Here is an 18,571-nt window from a genome sequence, read left to right on the forward strand (position 1 = left end):
GTTCCAAAGAATAGCAAGGAGAGATAAGAAAGCCTTCCTCAGTGATCATTGCAAAGAAATAGAGGGAAATAATAGAGTGGGAAAGACTAGAGATCTCTTCAAGAAAATTAGAGATATCAAGGGAACATTTCATGCAAAGATAGGCTCAACAAAGGACAGAAATGGTATGGACCTAACAGAAGCAGAAGATATAAAGAAGAGGTGGCAAGAACACACAAAAGAACTGTACAAAGAAGATCTTCATGACCCAGACAATCATGATGGTGTGATCACTCACCTAGAGCCAGACATCCTGGAATGTGAAGTCAAGTGGGCATTAGGAAGCATCACTATGAACAAAGCTAGTGGAGGTGATGGAATTCCAGTTGAGCTATTTCAAATCCTAAAAGATGATGCTATGAAAGTGCTGCACTCAATATGACAGCAAATTTGGAAAACTCAGCAGTGGCCACAGGACTGGGAAAGGTCAGTTTTCATTCCAATCCCAAAGAAAGGCAATACCAAAGAATGTTCAAACTACCACGCAAGTGCACTCATCTCACACACTAACAAAGTAATGCTCAAAATTCTCCAAGCCAGGCTTCAGCAATACATGAACTGTGAACTTCCAGATGTTCAAGATGGATTTAGAAAAGGCAGAGGAACCAGAGATCAAATTGCCAACATCTTTTGGATCATCAAAAATGCAAGAGAGTTCCAGAAAAAACATCTATTTCTGCTTTATTGACTATGCCAAAGCCTTTGACTGTGTGGATCACAATAAACTGTGGAAAATTCTGAAAGAGATAGGAATACCAGACCACCTGACCTGCCTCTTGAGAGACCTGTATACAGGTCAGGAAACAACAGTTAGAACTGGCTGTGGAACAAGAGACTGGTCCCAAATAGGTAAAGGAGTACGTCAAGGCTGTATATTACCACCCTGCTTATTTAACGTCTATGCAGAGTACATCATGAGAAACGCTGGGCTGGAAGAAGCACAAGCTGGAATCAAGATTACTGGGAGAAATATCAGTAATCTCAGATATGCAGATGACACCATCCTTACGGCAGAAAGTGAAGAAGAACTAAAGAGCCTCTTGATGAAAGTGAAAGAGGAGAGTGAAAAAGTTGGCTTAAAGCTCAACGTTCAGAAAACTTAAGATCATGGCATCTGGTCCCATCACTTCATGGGAAATAGATGGGGAAACAGTGGAAACAGTGTCAGACTTTATTTTGGGGGGCTCCAAAATCACTGCAGATGGTGACTGCAGCCATGAAATTAAAAGACGCTTACTCCTTGGAAGGAAAGTTATAACTAACCTAGACAGCATATTAAGAAGCAGAGACATTACTTTGTCAACAAAGGTCTGTCTACTCAAGGCTATAGTTTTTCCAGTAGTCGTGTATGGATGTGAGAGCTGGACTATAAAGAAAGCTAAGAGCCAAAGAATTGATTCTTTTGAACTGTGGTGTTGGAGATGACTCTTGAGAGTCCGTTGGACTGCAAGGAGATCCAACCAGTCCATCCTAAAGGAGATCAGTCCTGGGTGTTCATTGGAAGGACTGATGTTGAAGCTGAAACCCCAATACTTTGGCCACCTGATTTGAAGAGCTGACTCATTTGAAGACCCTGACGCTGGGAAAGATTGAAGGCAAGAGGAGAGGGGGACGACAGAGGATGTGATGGCTGGATGGCATCACCAACCTAATGGACACGAGTTTGAATAAGCTCCGGGAGTTGTTGATGGACAGGGAGGCCTGGCGTGCTGTGCTTCATGGGGTCGCAAAGAGTCAGACATGACTGAGCGACTGAACTGAACTGAACCGAATATTCATTAATGGATTGATTACATAAACGATGGCAAATTTCTACTACTGAATATTAAGCAGTCATTAAAAGATGACTGTGGTCCCTGTGACCTGGCTCAGGAGGCTATCCATCATGCATGTATTTTGGAGTTAAAAACACTTTGATGAAAAATATGAACAGCATGCTGCTACTTTGGATAAAAATTGCAGGTGCACAAGTAAATATCTTGGAGGATAAATATTTGTACTGGGAGACATGTGGAAATCCTTTATGGATCTGATGATATGAACTATCTAAGGCCATTGGGCACAAGATTACGCTTTCTCTCTCCTGCTCGAGGACATCACCCAGCATCCCATCACTCTCTCCCCTGCATCCTGAGTTTTGCTTCTCCACAGAATCATTCTAACATGTGTACAACACTGCTTCATTTCTCCAGTCTCAAAACAGTATCAAAAATGAAATTAATGCTCTTCTGTTACTTTTGCTTCTCTTTACAGTCGATCACCTCGAGTCACCATACTTGCTATCTTTAATTTCTCTTCTCCTGTTTTCTTTTCTTTCTTCTCAACCCAGATTTCACTCCCTTATACTACACCACAACTGCTCTTGTTGAGGTCACCAATGACTTCCGTATTGAGTTAATGATCAAATTCCATGGACACTTGACTAACCGGTATTTAGCACAGTTGCTCACTTCTCTTTGAAAGCCTCACCTGGTTTTCCTCCTAACAGTCTGGCTGCTCCGCCTCAGGCTCCTCCACCCATAAATCTTATACTGTCTCCAGGTTCTCACCCCATCCTCATGTATTCTCTTGGGAGTCTCCTCAGACTCCCATCATCTTTATGTGCAGTTCATGTGCTCATAAATTTACTTTCAACCCAGTTTCTCCTCGAACATCCACTGCTATTCAGAAACTCCACCTGGAGGACCAAGAGGCATCTCAAAATTCACGAGTCCCCACCTGAAATCCCATTCTTCCATTTCCTCTCCCTTTCTAACCTACTACTCCGAGAGTCTCCCTCATTTCAGCTAAGGCAGCTCCATCCTTCCAGTTCTCAGGCCAGAGATGCTGGACCCCTTTTAACCCCTCACACCCCCAGTCACATCCAGCAGTGAACCTGCTGGCTCCCCTTCGAAGCATTTCCAGACCTGGACCCCTTCTCATCACCTCTACGGCCACCCCTCTGGTTTCCCATCCCAGTCACCATCCACCCTCTCCTGGATTATTGCAGCGGCCTCCTAACCACTCTCCCTGCTTCCTTCTTTCTAAGAGTCTTTGCTTCAGAGGGCAGCAGAGTGATCTCATGTGATCCTATTAAATTTGTCAGATTGTGCTTCTCCACTGTTCAGAACCTTTCAATGCTCTCATTGGTCAGAGAAAAATACAGATCCTTTTCAGTGAACCTACATTTACTGAATGTAGGCCTAGTCCTACATTTACGGAACTTCCTACCCCAGCTATCTCACTGATCTTTACCCCATTGCTCTCTCACTGCTCCCTCCACTCCAGCCACACTGGCCTTCCCGCCACTCCTCGAACATGTGCCAGGTCTGCTCTTGTTCAAGGATTCTTGTATTTGCTGCTCTTCTGCCTGGGATTCTCCTCCCGATCTGCTCAGTGCTCCCTCCTCCATCTGTAGTGACCAAGTCACGGGCAACACGAATGCTTCTTTTCTTGTACAAAGTTCTGCAGTTCCTGAGGGTCCTCAGAGGAAAGGCTACATACCTGTCCAGAGTGAAGGGAAGATGGATGGTGGCCAGGTCCTTTCTAGAATTTACTCTTTCTAGAAATCATGTTTTCCCACTTTTAATGTTTTTACTATAAAATGAAAAGTTTTTCATGGTGTCTTGAATGAAATAAGAAAGCTGGGACTGGATATCACCAATGGCCACAAGTTCTGCCCTGAAGATGTCAGGAGAAGGATTAGAACCCAGTGACCCCAGGAAGGTCTTCATCTTACAGACATAGCCTCCAGTGACGAGGAGCTCATTCTCCCCATAGGTCACCACAAGCTACTTGACTGCCCTAAGTCAGTGTGGGGTCCCAGATCAGTCAGTTCAATGACAGGCCCTACCTTTCTGAATGAAGATAGCAGCAGTGTATTTCCCATAGAACAGGGGGATAGAGAAACCCTTTGGGCAGACTCTGTCTCTGTGGTCCTGAAATCTCCTACTCACTGTGATTAAAAAAATCCATCAAAGTCATATCTGAGGCTGAGCAGGGAGATATCCCTCATCTAAACAATTCCTAAGATACCTCTGCATTATAATAGTGAGGATCTTAGATGAAAGAAAGTGGAGAGATTAAGGGAAAGGCTTAACCTTTTACATTTTTTTTTTCTGTGCTGTTTGAGTTGTTTTTCTCCAGCAAGGATATATTACCTTCATAATGTGTGTGTTATTTATACATGTACGTATTAATGTATGAGTGCGCGTGTGTGTGTGTCCCAGCTCCAGGAGTGAGTGCTATTTACAAGAGGAAGGGATTCCGTGGTTTACAAAAGGATTTTCTGAAGGCATCTTTGAAGTGCTCTGCTCTCCAGAGACCTACAGAAAAGAATTTTGATTTATAAACACTTCCCTTTCATGCTTTGATGCAATCCTTAAATACGTGTCCAATTTCTGTTTCAAGTTCTCTTCAATTTAACCAGCAATTCTCCAAGTTGCAGCTATGTGCTGGGCACTGTGCTTGGCAGAGTGGGGGAAGAAAGATGGAGACCCACATTCAAAGGGAAGCTGGCATTGTCAACTCTCATAGAGCAGGCTTTGAAAGAACTTCTCAGAAGTTGATGGCAGGGGTGATTTAGCAAGACCCTCTGCATTGTCCATGAATCCAGCCAGGAGCTCAGACATGAAGAGGCATCTCTGGCCTCCCAGGGTGATGGGGCAGCCAGACGACTCTACTGTAGTCAGAGGGGGTGAGGGTTATGGTGAAGAGTGGTGAACAGCTGCTCTGCTTCCCCATTGCCACCATCACTGTGCAGAAACCATAAAAGGAGCCCTGCAATGTGGTAAGTGTAGGTTTTTGAAACTGATAAAAAGAAGCTAGAGGCAGCTTGCGAAAACACATGCCAGTTAGACCTAAAGTAGGTGGGGAAGGGGCAACTGTGAGCTTTTGAGTTCTCCATCCACCCAGCCACCCCTGTAGTTGACTTCACTGTTAGGTCCCCTTCACACCTCCATGATGCTGCCTGTGCCCCTAATGCTGAGCAAAGGACCATCTTAAACCCTTGGGCAGGATTGCACTTATACTGAATTTTTACTTTATTGTTCCTACCTGAAATGAGTCTCTCTGGTGATAAAACCTTTTCAAACAAGACTGTATTTCTTTTGGAATCAGAATCAAGGCATGAAAAAAAGCATAAGAACAACAAAGAAAACAGCACCCACCTCTTTGGGTTGTTGTGAGGATTAATTAAGATAATACAATATCCTTGGCATGGTGCCTGGCACATGACAAGTGGTCAGGCAGTGGAGATGCTGTAGCCTGATTACTTTTGTGGCTGTGTGGTTGTGGCTGTTGGGTATCAAGGATCTCGGTACGATTTTTGTTATATGACCTCCATACTTTGGCTGAATCATTGGTAAAATCAGAATAACAAGCTTTTCCCAGCCTGAAAGCAGGATGACCTCTTAATGTCATTTCCCCTTTCCATGATCTCTGTTGTTGCGGCTCTGCTGAGTTGGCAACCTTTGATATTAACTGTACGAGGGGGCAGAAAGATGGTTTGGTGTGTCCCACTTATTTTTTCCATGACTCAGTACCTTCACTTGTTCATGAATTTGGGAAACACTCATGCAGCCTTCTTCTCATTCCCTTTCTTATGATAAGGAGACTGAGGGTTGCAACCCTTGTTAAATTTGCAGCTTTAATCCTTCTCTGTGCAGGCAGTGGGCTCTCTGCTTGCTTTGACTGTGGTATCAAGAACTCAAGGATTTGCCTGGGAGACCAGGATTCTATAGTCTTGGGAAGTTGGAAACAACTGACTTGCTTGAATGGGTCGATTTTTTTTCTCGATCATTGTCAGAAAATCAATATTTGATTGTGCCCCTCAGCCAGTGCTCACCTTCTCCCCTCAAGAAGTGGAAGAGAAGATCAATGATCTTGACAAGATCTAAATAAAAGTGTCTCAAGCAAACCAGAGGGGAGGAGATGTGCACATGGCTCCTAAGGTGGCCATAAATCTGAGGCTGATGAATTACCTGGGCAGGTGCCTCTGTCACCAGCATCCTGGCTCAGGGCAGGAGTGGTGTAATTACTTCTCTCATGGTGGTTATCTGAAGTGAGCTGGTCCATTTTTCTCATTTATTACTACTGAATTTCAGGAAAGTGTTTACTAAATCCTCCCTCCACTTCCTTACCTAAATATTTTATTTATTTGGCTAGGGCCAGAAGGTGCCCTGCAGTAAGACAACTCAGTCCCTCAGCCTGCCTGTGCAGAGGGTTCTCTTGTGGGCATGATGGGTGGATAGCAGACAGCCAGCTCTTCATAACTGTCATCCCCATCGGTGGTGCCTTAAGTTTCCCTTCCTCCCCTTTCCCCTGCTCTGTGGACACATGTGTCTAATGCAAGGCATTGTGAATAAGCTGAGGCTAGGCAGGAGGAGAAGGGGGCAACAGAGGATGAGATAGTTGGATGATATCATTGACTCAATGGACATAAGTTTTTGAGCAAACTCAGTGAGCTGGTGAAAGACAGGGAAGCCTGGCATGCTGCAGTCCATAGGGTCACAAAGAGTCAGACAGGACTGAGTGAACAACAACAACAAAGAGTGATAGAGGACTTTAGGAAGGGTTTTCCTGCCTACACAGAATGGGGAGGAAAACGGGCAGCTGGCCAGCAGGGCCAGTTTCTTATGTCCAACTTAAACCTCCTCTTCACTGTATGTTCTATTGCAGTCAGAACTCCGAGAGGCATTGACTTTAATCATCAAAGCCACAGATCCCAGGGTGTCCACAGATCCTCTGGCACTCTAGGGTCTGAGCTGCATATCAAAATAAATGAATACATTACAAAAAATTGTATAGATTTTCTTCCAGGCATAGGCTTCCCTCAGTCATTTCAGCTTCTCCGAAAAACAGACAAGTGCCTGATTCTGGGTATTATTGAGAATCACATAGTCAGACCCAACATAATAGTGGCTTATGCAAAACAGAATTATATTACTCCCTTACACAACAGTTCCCTGATAGCTCAGTTGATAAAGAATCCACCTGCAATGCAGGAGACCCCAGTTTTATTCCTAGGTCGGGAAGATCCGATGGAGAAAGGATAGACTACCTACTCCAGTTTTCTTGGGCTTCCCTTGTGACTCAGCTGGTAAAGAATCTGCCTGCAATGTAGGAGACCTGGGTTTGATTCCTGGGTTGGGAAGATCCCCTGGTCTGGTGAATTCCAAGGACTACAGTCCATGGGGTTGCAAAGAGTGGATACAACTGAGTGACTTTCATTTTCACTTACACAACATTCTAGCACTGGCTACTGAGGCCTCATGAGGTAGCTCCACAGTCTTAGGGACCCAAACTGCTTCCATCTTTGTTATCATTCCTAATTTTTTGGCCATATTAATGTTGTGAAATTGAACACAATTCCATGTCCATATTCTCTCTGGTAGGAAGGGAGAACAAGAGGATATGAAAAGCGTGACCTTTCCAGGGTGCAGCCTAGAGGAAAAGCAATGCCGCATTCAGATAAAGGCTCTCCATTTTAAAGATGCTTGGAAGAAACAAATGTGTCAACTTCTTTATCTGTAGCAAGTTTTAATATAAAAGATAGTGGAGATTCAAGAGAGAATATTTACTTCCGGGTAAATGTCCTACAAGATCATCATGCACATAAATTTTCAACTATTCGTGTATATGGGTAAGGTTAGTAATCTTGAATTTAGGTTACAATCTAAATTTTTTTCTAAAAAATAGAAGTAAATTTTGAGGAAACTCTCAACCATGTACTGTAAATGGAAATAAACTAAGCTTTAAAATCAGAGTATTTTTTTAAAAAAGAATGCAGCCTGGAAATTGCACATGTGAGTATTTATATGCTATTGGTCGAAATCAGTTACATGGCTGCACCTTGCTGCAGGGGAAGCTGAGACACGTACCTTTCAAATTTTTATGCCACTGAAATTGGAGGTTCTATAACTAAAGGAAGAAGTGGAGAATATATGGAGGTGAGAGGAGTGGAGAAGCCTGGCTGGTCATATCAGGTATATGTGTAAGAGGAAGTTTTTGGCAAGTAAGGTGGTGCTGGCAGTAGAGAAGGGAAAGAGTTGGGTCCATTCTGTATTTTCTAACTTTCCTGTCTTCTTAGAGTCTTGTTTTTCCTCTTCTGACCTTTCTCAGCCTTGACTCTGATATGTGCTTCTTTTCTTATCCTAATTTGGTTCTTCTAAAGTATCTCCGGGTCATCTAATAGCTCTACAATTCACCAAACTAAGCGATACCCGATAGGAGTAGACAATTTAGTTGTTGGAACCCAAACCCACCCTGTGCCAGACATGATGCCGGGTTTGGAGATACAGCAGAGTAAAAGCAGACCTGATTCCTTCCCTCTTGGAGTGTAGATTATGGCAGGAGAAAATGGCACAAATATTTATCAAGTTGCAGCTATGATTTCTACTTATGACCATGACGGAACAATAAGACCTGGATTTATCTTATCTTTCTGCATGAAATAATTAAAGAACTGGATAACATATATGAAATAATTCTTCAGATATTAGGCATCAAGCAAAAGAGGCGCACTAATCCCTGAAAGATGGGGAATGAAAAGCAACTCCCATAAATCTTTCAGGGTGAAAAAGTCTTTATTTCTCTGTTGTTTCTGAAAGATAATCTTCTGGGTTTAGAGTTTAGAACAGGAGGGTTTGTTCTCAACATTATAAGATGTTTCTCCACTGTTTTCTCATTTGAATTATTTCTGAGGAGAAATCTGCTGTCATCCCTATTTTTATTTATAGGGATGTCTTTATAAAGACATTCAATGTCTTTATTTTATCTCTGGCTGCTTCTGAGGCTTTCTTTTTATTACTGGCTTTGAGCACTTTGATTATGACATGACTTGGTGTAGGTATTTTTTAAATACTGTGTGTGTGTGTGCTTGGGAGTTGTAGAGCTTCTTAGACTGGTGGGTTTATGCTTTTCATCAAATTTGGAAAAATTTTGCCAATTTTTTCAATTTTTTCTGTCCTGAAAGACTTAATCCCCAGTGAACTCACATCATAAGAAATGTTACGTGAAATCTTTATGTTAGAGGAGAAATAATGGTCAATAGACGTATGGATCTCACAAAGAAATGAAGAGCACTGGACACAGTAATTATGCAGGGAAATACAAAATAGTTTCTGTTATTATTTAAATTTCTGAAAAAACCATTGACCATCTGAAGGCTAGTAGCAACAATGTAAAGTTGGGCTTATAACATATGTAGCAGTAAAGTGTATGACCACAATAGCTTAAAAGGGAGAGAAGTAAGTATACTGGTGCATGCATGCATGCTAAGTCGCTTCAGTCATATCCAACTCTGTATGACTCTGTGGACTGTAGCCTGTCAGGCTCCTCTGTCCATGAGATTCTCCAGGTAAGAATACTGGAGGGGTTGCTATGCCCTTCTCCAGGGGATCTTCCCCACCCAGGGATCAAACCTGTGTCTCTTATGTCTTCTGCATTGGTAGATGGATTCTCTACCAACAGCACTATCTGGGAATCCCATACTAGTACAGTGTTTTATATTATATGCAGTGTTATATTAATACTATCACTTGAAGGTACATGGTAGTAAGTTAAGATATATACTATAAATCTCAAAACAACACTAAAATGCCAAAACAAGATATTGGTAATAAGCCAACAAAGAAGATAAAATAGAATCAGAAAAAGTGCTCAGTTATCCAAAAAGAAAGCAGAAAAAGAAGAAAAAAGTGAACAAAAAGCAGACTTGACAAGTAGAAAAAGGAGGGCAAGGTTGTGTGTAAAAACTAACCATATTAATAACCATGTTAAGTGTAAATTCTCTAAACACCTACTTAAATGTGGAGATTGTCTGATTAGATAAAAAAGTAAGAATGAATTATATGGTGCTCAAAAAACACTTTAAATATTAAGATACAGATAGGCTAAAAGTAAAATAATGGAAAATGATGTCATGTTAAGAATAATCAATAAAAAGCTGAAGTGGCTATATTAATATCAGAGTAAATGTCAGAGCAGAGAATACTACCAGGGATAAAAAGAGTCATTTCATAATGATAAAGCTGTCAATTCATCAAGGGAAAATAGGAGTCCTGAATATTTGTGCACCTGAAAGCAAGTTTCAAAATAATGAAGCAAAAATGGATAGAACTGCAGAGAGAAATAGACAAATCCATAATTATTATGGAAGATTTCAATATCACTCTCACAGTAATTGATGGAATAAATAGACAGAAAGTAAATAGGAATATAAAAGATTTTTACAGCACTATCAAACAATTTGATCTAGCTGACATTTATAAAACTCTCTACTCAATAATAGAAGGATACATATTATTTTCAACTACATACAGAACATTTACCAAGATGGATTAATAAAGTCTCAATAATTTAAAAGGATTCTAATTATACAAAGTATATTATCTATTTATAATATTAAAAAAGTAGAACTCTATAGTAGAAAGATATCTGGAAAATCTATTTGGAAACTAAATAATACACCTCCAAACAACTCACATGTTAAAGAATGAACCAATAGGGGAATAGAAAATATTTTGAACTGAATTAAAATTAAAACATATTAAAGTGTATGACATGCCATTATAGCAGCATTTAGGGAAGAATTTATAGCGCTAAAAACCTATATTATAAATAAGAATGATCTAACACCAATGACTTTAGCTTCCATCTCAAGAAGATGGAAGAGCAAATTAAGCTCAAAATAAACTGAAGAAGGGTAGTATACTCATTTTTACTGTATTGATTCTTCCTATCCATGAACATGGTGTATTTCTCCATCTATTTGTGTCATCTTTGATTTCTTTCATCAGTGTTTGATAGTTTTCTATATATAGGTCTTTTGTTTCTTTAGGTAGATTTATTCCTAAGTATTTTATTCTTTTTGTTGCAATGATGAATGGAATTGTTTCCTTAATTTCTCTTTCTGTTTTCTCATTGTTAGTGTGTAGGAATGCAAAGGATTTCTGTGTGTTAATTTTATATCCTGCAGCTTTACTATATTCATTGATTAGCTCCAGTAATTTTCTGGTGGTATCTTCAGGGTTTTCTATGTAGAGGATCATGTCATCTGCAAACAGTGAGAGTTTTACTTCTTTTCCAATCTATAGATTCAATACAATTCCTATCATACTACCAATGGTATTTTTCACAGAACTAGAACAAATAATTTCACAATTTGTATGGAAATACAAAAAACCTCAAATAGCCAAAGCAATCTTGAGAAAGAAGAATGGAACTGGAGGAATCAACCTGCCTGACTTCAGAATATACTACAAAGCTATGGTCATCAAGACAGTACGGTACTGGCACAAAGGCAGAAATATAGATCAATGGGACAAAATATAAAGCCCAGAGATAAATCCATGCACCTATGAACACCTTATCTTTGACAAACAAGGCAAGAATATACAATGGAGAAAAGACAATCTCTTTAACAAGTGGTGCTGGGAAAACGGGTCAACCACTTGTAAAAGAATGAAACTCGAACACTTTCTAACACTACAGAAAAATAAACTCAAAATGGATTACAGATCTAAATGTAAGACCAGAAACTATAAAACTCCTAGAGGAAAACATAGGCAGAACACTCTCTGACATAAATCACAGCAGGATCCTCTATGATCCATCTCCCAGAATATTGGAAATAAAAGCAAAAATAAACAAATGGGACCTAATTAAACTTAAAAGCTTTTGCACAACGATGGAAACTTTCAACAAGGTGAAAAGACAGCCTTCAGAATGGAAGAAAATAATAGCAAATGAAGCAACTGACAAAGAACTAATCTCAAAAATATATAAGCAGCTCTTGCAGCTCAATACCAGAAAAATAAATGACCCAATCAAAAAATGGGCCAAAGAACTAAACAGACATTTCTCCAAAGAAGACATACAGATGGCTAACAAACACATGAAAAGATGCTCAACATCACTCATTATCAGAGAAATGCAAATCAAAACCACAATGAGGTACCATCTCATGCAGGTCAGAATGGCTGCTATCAAAAATTTTACAAACAATAAATGCTGGACAGGGTATGGAGAAAAGGGAACCCTCTTACACTGTTGGTGGGAATGCCAGTAGGTACATAAACTAGTACAGCCACTATGGAGAACAGTGTGGAAATTCCTTAAAAAACTGGAAATAGACCTGCCATACAACCCAGCAATCCAACTGCTGGGCATACACACTGAGGAAACCAGAACCGAAAGAGACATGTGTATCCCAATGTGCATCACAGCATTGTTTACAATAGCCAGGACATGGAAGCAACCTAGATGTCCATCAGCAGACGAATGGATAAGGAAGCTGTGGTACATATACACAATGGAATATTACTCAGCCATTGAAAAGAATGCATTTGAATCAGTTCTAATGAGGTGGATGAAACTGGAGCCTATTATACAGAGTGAAGTAAGCCAGAAAGAAAAACACCAATACAGTATATTAATGCATACATAATGGGATTTAGAAAGATAGTAATGATGACCCTATATGTGAGATAGCAAAAGAGACACAGAGATAAAGAAAGACTTTTGGACACTGTGGGAGAAGGCAAGGGTGGGATGATTTGACAGAATAGCATTGAATCATGTATATTACCATATGTGAAATAGATCTCCAGTCCAGGTTCGATGCATGAGACAGAGTGCTCAGGGCCAGTGCACTGGGACGACCCTGAGGGATGGGATGGGGAGGGAGGTGGGAGGGGGGTTCAGGATGGGGGACACATGTACACCCGTGGCTGATTCATGTCAATGTACAGCAAAAACCATTACAATGTTGTCAAGTAATTAGCCCCAAATTAAAATAAACAAATTAATTTAAAAAATAAACTGAAGAAGGGATCTGATAAAAATCACATCAGAAATTAATGAAATAAAAATGTAAATACAGTAGAGAAATGAAAATAACGTCTGAAAATTTGAGATCAATAAGATAATAAATATATACTTGGAGTAATTCCAAAACAGGGGTGAAGAGATAAATCACTAGTATCAGGAGTGAGGGAGGGGACATTACTATCAATTTTATAGATATTTAAAGAATAATATGTAAGGGAGTAGTATGAACAACTTTATGTATATGAAACAGAACACCATTCCAGGTTCGATGCATGAGACAAATGCTCAGGGCTGGGGCAATGGGATGACCCAGAGGGATGGGATGGGGAGGGAGGTGGGAGGGGGGTCCAAGAAGTGGAACGCATGTAAACCCATGGCTGATTCATGTCAATGTATGGCAAAAACTACTACAATATTGTAAAGTAATTAGCCCCCAACTAAAATAAATAAATTTATTAAAAAAAAATAAACTTAAAAGAACAAAAAAAAAAAAAGAATTAAACCTTGAAAACATAAGAAGACAAATTCATTTAAAGGAACAAACTACCAAAGTTCACTCAAGAATAAATTGATGGCTAAGATGTTTTTATGTCCATTAAAGAAACTGAATTATTGAACTTGCAGTTATAAACCTCCCATCAAGAAAATTCAAGACGTGGATGGCTTATCTGTAGAATACCATCAAACATTTAAGGTTGAATTAACACTAGCTCTACAAAAAGTCTTCCACACACTGAAGAGAAGGAATTACTTCAAGGCACTAACCCACTGTCACTGCTACTATTCAACAGTATAGTGAAGGTATTAGCCAATGCAGCTAAGAAATTAAACGCATCCACATTGTAAAGAAAGAAGTAAACTCATCATTATTCATAGATGACACAGTCTTCTATGTAAAACATTCTATGGAATCTACAAAATGCTTTGCTGAAAAGTGAATCTAGCAAGGTTATCGGATGTAAAATTAATATACAAAATTTGCATTTCTATATATTGGCAATAAAAGTAGAAATTAAAATGTAAAAATCAATACCATTTACAATAGCATAAAATATAAAATCATTAGGGATAAATCTGACAAAAGATATAAAAAAACCTGTACACTGAAAATCATAACATTTCTGGAAGAAATTTAATACAACCTGGAAGGAGAGATTATACTGTGTTCATGGGTTCAAAAACCTATTATTAAGATGTCCCTTTTCTCAAGTACAGCTCTGACCATGGCATCTCCCTGTGGAACAATAGTCAAGAATTCCTCATTTCCCACGAAGGAAGCTGTGAAACTTAGCAGGTGAGGTTGCCCACGATCTTACCTACAAAGGTTATGCAGGAGGTGGGGTGGTGCAGCAAACGCTGGAGCCACCCACATCTCGGTTCTGTCACCTACTGGGTTGGTTACCTAACCTCTCTGAACCTCAGTTTCCTCTTCTATAAAATGAGGATTATAACAGTGTCTACCTCATAGAGTTGTTGTGGAGATGAATAAGCTAGTGTGTCTTAAGCACTGGAGAACAATGCCTGGTACATGGAAAGTTGTCAGTAATGTGCACATTCTTGTGATCGCTTAGGTTAATTTTGGGGGTGGGGGGATTTGAATATCACATTTTCCTCCTGGGATCAGGCTCTCCTATGACCTGTGCCTGCCCCACTCTCAACTGACCACTCAGATGCTTTGTTCTTGCTGTTGCCTCCCTCTGTCTGGATGCTGCATCCTCTAGACTCTTGGTTTGCCCAAATGCTGTCCATCCTTCAATGCACCAGCACCCATGGGCCTTGCAGGCAGAGCCCAGAGGACAGAAATGAATTCTGGGGATAGAGAGGCGTGGTTTCATCACCACCCCACAACACTTGCCTTGTGACGTTAGACTTGCTATTTAACTGCTCTAAGCTTTGGTTCATTCGTCCTGCACGTGCAGATGGTAATGTCAACCCCACAAGCTTCTTATGTAGATTAAATGTGATAGTTCACGAGAAGGGCTTAGTGCAGAGTGAGTGCCTAATAATCGTACATTGACACAATCAGTGCTGGGCTGACATAAGCCAGCTCTGCCTCCAGAAAGGCAGGCAACATTCCTGGGGAAGTCTCATCCGCCAGCCTCAGTCCAGGAAATAGAAACGGAAAAATTTCTAATTCCAGAAAGTAAATGTCAGAGGCTTGGGAAGGATTCTGATGTTCTGAAAATAAATACCTGGCATGGGAAAAAAAATGAGGGGGTGGGGAAGGATGGGGTGGGGGTGGTGGGCCAGGGTGAGGCAGAGATGAGATGCCAAGACTGAGAGAGAGAGACAGAAAGACAGAGACAGAGAGGGAGAGACAGAGACAGAAGGAGTGGCAGGCTCTGTGAGACTGCAGGATCCCCCTTCTTCTTGGGATAAACGATTCAGGCACCCTCTGAGCATTCCTGGGGAGCAGAGGATCTTCCTACTCTGGGATATGGGCCTGCTGAGCAGAGCGTGGGCTGGGAGGTGCCTGCAAAGCTCCAGGGAACCTCGATGCTGCAAACATCTCCAAGTCCCCTATGCCTTGCAGCCGGTCCCCAGGGCTCAGCCGGACAGCTCCTAGAAATCCTTCCTCAGCACCCCTGCTTCTCACTGTTCCTCCAAAGTGACTCTGGTGACCTGGCTCCCAGGCCCTTCACCACCCTGTTCGCTTCTCTGGATCCCTGGTGATTATAGGAATCCTCAGTTCCCTGTGCAGCCGAGTGGAAGCTGTCTTTGCTCCTGCCCTGGTCCCCCAGCCCTGCAGCTGAGGTTGACATTTGTCCTTCCTTGGGATCTGGTCCCAGAGAATTCTACCCCTAGAGGCCTCGGGAGACATCTAAGTGTTGGAAGCCAGCAGAGGATGGCCTGGATGTACATCAGCCGGAGGCTTGGATCACAGCCTGGGTGGATAGCGGGTTCAGAGGGATGGGGTCACACAGAACAGGGAAAGCTGACTACCTGCATCATCCATCCATGTTTCAGTGATGCCCTGATGTCGCCCAAGGGGAGCTCACCAGCTGGAACTAGTGACATTGACCTTGGAGGGTCTTGGGAAGCAGAGGCAAAACCCATTCACAGACCCTTGGATACATGCCAAGTACCACACTTGGGCTTTTGTCTGTCTTATTCCATCTCATTCAGTTTCCATTTGTGGGGATTTTTGTTGTTTTTCAGTTGCTAAGTTGTGTCTGACTCTTTGAGACTGCCATAGACTGTAGCATGCCAGGCCTCCCTGTCTCTCACCATCTTCTGGAGTTCACCCAAGTTCATGTCCATTGAATTGGTGATGCCATCCAACCATCTCATCCTCTGCTGCCCTCTTCTCATTTTGCCTTCAATCTTTCCCAGCATCAGGGTCTTTTCCAATAAGTCGCCTATTTACACCAGGTGGCCAAAGAGGGGACTTTAATCCTTATTTAATATTGGGAACGTAAGGCTCAGAGAAGTAAAAGCAACCTGCCCAAGGCCACGCAGCGAGTGTGGCTGAGGCCGGACTCTGCCCCAGGTGGGTATCACTTGGCCGTGTTTGGCTCCACTGCACATTGCAGCATGTGGCTACTTGTGGGTACCAGGACTAGTATTTCATGGCAGGGCATTATTCTCTGCTGGGCACTGTTCTGAATCCCCAGGATACAGCACAGGACTGAACAAAACCCGACAGAGACCTGGGGTGGTGCCAGGAGACCTGAGGTGGTGCCAGGAAAGGAGAAATAGCAAGGAAGGTGAGCAAAGTCTTCTCCAGGGATGAACAAAAACATTCTCTGTGTGGATCAAGACAGCTTCTGTGAGAAGTTGCCAAAATCCAGCTAGAAAACCATGCAAGCACAGGTGCCCAGGATCAGCCAGTGCAGCCCTGTTTATAACTGAAAACCAGAAACGACTTAAATACTTACAAACAAGAGAGAATGAGGAAGTCATGGCACTTTCGTACCATGCACCATGGGTAGCCACTGAAAAGGATGGGGAAGGGTTTTGTGTGTTGACCTAGAAGAGGACCCTGATGCAGGGTCGGGTGGAAAAAGCAGGTTATAAAACAGGGTGAATATGATGAACCAAGGGAAGCCTTAGCGCTCACCTGTACTGTGGGGACAGCCTCCTGGCTGTTCCCTGCTTCCCCCGACTGCTGCAGACTGTTCTCCACTCAGCAGCTAGAAAAATCTCTTTAAAACCAAAGTCCTCTTCTCAAAGCCCCCCAAGGGCTCCTCACAGCACTCAGAGTGGAAGTCAAAGTGCTCCAAGACCCATCAGGCTCTACCCACCCACCTGCTCTCACTCATGTCCTCTTCTGCTGTGCCAGCCTCGGAGTCCTGACGGTTCTCAAACAGTCGAGCACGTTCCCTCCTTGGGGCCTTTGCACCTGCTGCATCCTCCACCTGGAATGTTCTCTTGCCCATCCACAGGTCTCACTCCTCTGAGGTTTCTGCTCAGACATTATTTTGCAGGTGAGGGAGGGGAGTTCCTGAGCATTCTGTTCCTCTTACTCTGCTTAATTGATCTTCCCAACACTTTTCACCTGATGGGGTTCATATTTAGTTGGCATATTCATCCTTCATCTGTCACCCTGCAGGCACCCCAGAATGTGTGCATCTTGGCAGCCTTGGTTTATGAGCCCCATTGTGTCCTCAGGTGCTTTGGGGCAAGACTCAACCTAGGGGCAGACAACTGGGATTAGGGGAACCAGTTCACATGTGGTCTGTTTGAGGTGCGCATCTGACCACCTTATGGCCCAGTTAGAACTCCCCTTGGTTGCTGACCGTTCCTGAGACAAGGGCTGCAGTCCTAGAGAAAGACTGCAGCTCCCACCCCACCCCCAGCCACAGCTGCATTCAGCCTCTCACTTTCTGTCTGTGCTCCAGCCCCCTTACAGTTTTCCAGCTGTCTGTCCTTGACTTGCTTCAGATTCCCCAGGACGTTTGCACATGCTCCCTTGCTGTCTGGGGTGCTCTTAATTTCACATTTATGTGTGCAACTTTGTTTAAAGCTGGTATCCCCCACTAGGGGCTTCCCTGGTGGCTCAGCAGTAAAGAATCCGTCTGCCAATGCAGGAGACATGAGTTCAATCCCTGATCAGAAAGATCTCCTGGAAAAGGAAGTGGCAACCCACTCCAGTATTCTTATCTAGAGAATTCCATGGACAGAGGAGTCTGGCGGGCTACAGTATGGGGCTTGACTTAGTGACTAAACAAAAAAACAGCACCCTGCAAAGTTACCTGAGGGCAGGGGCTGTGTGCTTCCTCACTGCCTTGTCCTGTGTCCAGCACAATGCCTGGCACATCATAGTTGTTGTTCAGTCACCAGGTTGTGTGCAACTCTTTGTGACCCTATGGACTGCAGCACGACAGGTCTCTCTGTCCCTCACCATCTCCCAAAATTTTCCCAAGTTCATGTCCAGGGCACGTGAGTCAGTTGAGCCGCTCAGTCGTGTCTGACTCTTTGTGACCCCATGGACTGCAACACACCAGTCTTCCCTGTCCATCACCAATTCCTGGAACTTGCTTGAACTCTTGTCCATTGAGTTGGTGATGCCATCCAACCATCTCATCCTCTGTCGTCCCCTTCTCCTGCCTTCAATCTTTCCCAGCATCAGGGTCTTTTCCAATGAGTCAGTTCTTTGCATCAGGTGGCCAAAGTATTGGAGTTTCAGCTTCAGCATCAGTCCTTCCAATGAATATTCAGGACTGATTTCCTTAGGATTGACTGGTTTGATCTCTTTGCAGTTGAAGGGATTCTCAAGAGT

The 18,571-nt window shown here is 42.5% G+C and overlaps 1 long non-coding RNA gene across 1 annotated transcript in view; it reads right to left on the reverse strand.

The window, feature by feature from the left end:
• LOC145542866 (uncharacterized) overlaps positions 1–18,093 on the reverse strand; it is a 30,923-nt gene extending 12,830 nt beyond the window's left edge. Inside the window, exons 1-2 of the long non-coding RNA XR_014080200.1 lie at positions 18,045–18,093; positions 17,098–17,482 (exon numbers count right to left, since the gene is read on the reverse strand). This is a non-coding gene — a long non-coding RNA (uncharacterized LOC145542866). The remainder of the gene's footprint in view (positions 1–17,097; positions 17,483–18,044) is intronic.
• Positions 18,094–18,571: the final 478 nt, after the last annotated feature.

The sequence above is a fragment of the Giraffa tippelskirchi genome, chromosome 3 (assembly GCF_054371585.1).
Source record: "Giraffa tippelskirchi isolate mGirTip1 chromosome 3, T2T-mGirTip1v1.2.pri, whole genome shotgun sequence".
NCBI classification, from domain to species: Eukaryota; Metazoa; Chordata; class Mammalia; order Artiodactyla; family Giraffidae; genus Giraffa; species Giraffa tippelskirchi.